The sequence below is a fragment of the Acyrthosiphon pisum genome, chromosome A2 (genome assembly GCF_005508785.2).
Source record: "Acyrthosiphon pisum isolate AL4f chromosome A2, pea_aphid_22Mar2018_4r6ur, whole genome shotgun sequence".
NCBI lineage: Eukaryota > Metazoa > Arthropoda > Insecta > Hemiptera > Aphididae > Acyrthosiphon > Acyrthosiphon pisum.
Genome location: NC_042495.1, coordinates 24,527,993 through 24,529,267, shown reverse-complemented (window position 1 = coordinate 24,529,267; position 1,275 = coordinate 24,527,993). Strand labels below are relative to the sequence as shown.

The 1,275-nt window shown below is 22.1% G+C and overlaps 1 protein-coding gene across 25 annotated transcripts in view; it reads right to left on the bottom strand.

Moving 5' to 3' along the window:
- Positions 1-1,275, bottom strand: part of LOC100575370 (leucine-rich repeat and immunoglobulin-like domain-containing nogo receptor-interacting protein 2) — a 78,037-nt gene that overhangs the window by 55,995 nt on the left and 20,767 nt on the right. The window lies entirely within an intron of this gene.

Genomic DNA, 1,275 nt, shown 5'->3' with positions numbered 1-1,275 from the left:
GAAAGAAAACCAGGGAAGTAACTCTAATTAAAATATATTGGTGATAGCCAATAAGTAACGAATGCTGTTCATAATATAATATTATATTTTATAGTAATATGGATAGTGGATAATATGCATATGTAAACTTCAAGTTCAATGTTAAATCATTGAATGTTAGATAAACATTATTTAAACATGTTTAACTTTATTTTCAAATAAAATAAAATGTGTTTATTTATGTCTTAAGATAATTTTAAATAGCTATGAGAACGACTTCCCCGGGACCTTGTATTAAAAAAAAAAAAAAATTTCATAAGCATATTAATTAGGAAACCCCGTGTGCCGTTGCCGTATAAACAAAAACGCTCCAGTTATATGTTATGCACAGCAGTAGGTTACAAGGTGGTCACCCTAAGGGATTGTATTAAATCTGTATTCAATTTGATAATATATTTGATGATATTGTAACGGACAGTAACGTGCGTTGCGCCAGCCCCCCCCCCCCCCCCAAAGGAAAATCTATAAACAAACTATACAGATATTTAGCACGTAATTCGCACGAATTCGCACGCCTATTTTGAAAATTCGCACGATCTTCCTTCCCCTCAAAAAAAAAATAATTCACCTTATAGTAAAAATACAATTTTGTCTTTATTTATTATCATTATCTAAACTGAAGAAAATTTATTTTAGATAAAAAAAAACATCGATTGAATATAACAAATCTAAAAAGAAACTTAATACAAAAATTTGATTGAATGAAAAATATTAAACAAATCTAGATTGAAATTTTTTTATTAAACAAAAATGTTTAACCAATATAGACTTTTTTATTATATTTACATTTTTATTAGGTAAATACAGTTTTTTTAAATTTAATTTGGTATTTTTACAATAGTTTTTTTTATTCTACTTGTCTTTTTTTATTGAAATACAAATTATGAAAAAATCTTAATTCAATAAACAAATCTTGATAGAATATTTTTTATTATCTAGTTGTTTATTAAATATAGTTTTTTTATTTTATTTACATTTTTAATTAATACAGATTTTTTTATTTACTTTAGATTTTTTCAATAATTTTTCGAAAGTTTGTGTAATAATAAATTTAAATATAATAACAAATTTATATTTGATAAAAAATCTGTATTTAATTAAAATATCTAAAGAAAATAGAACATATATAAATAGTATAAAGATAAATTCTTAGTAAATAAAATCTTTATATAATAAAAATCTGTTTAATAAAAAAATTATATTTCTAAAAAAATCTAATTAAAAATTTAAAAATTC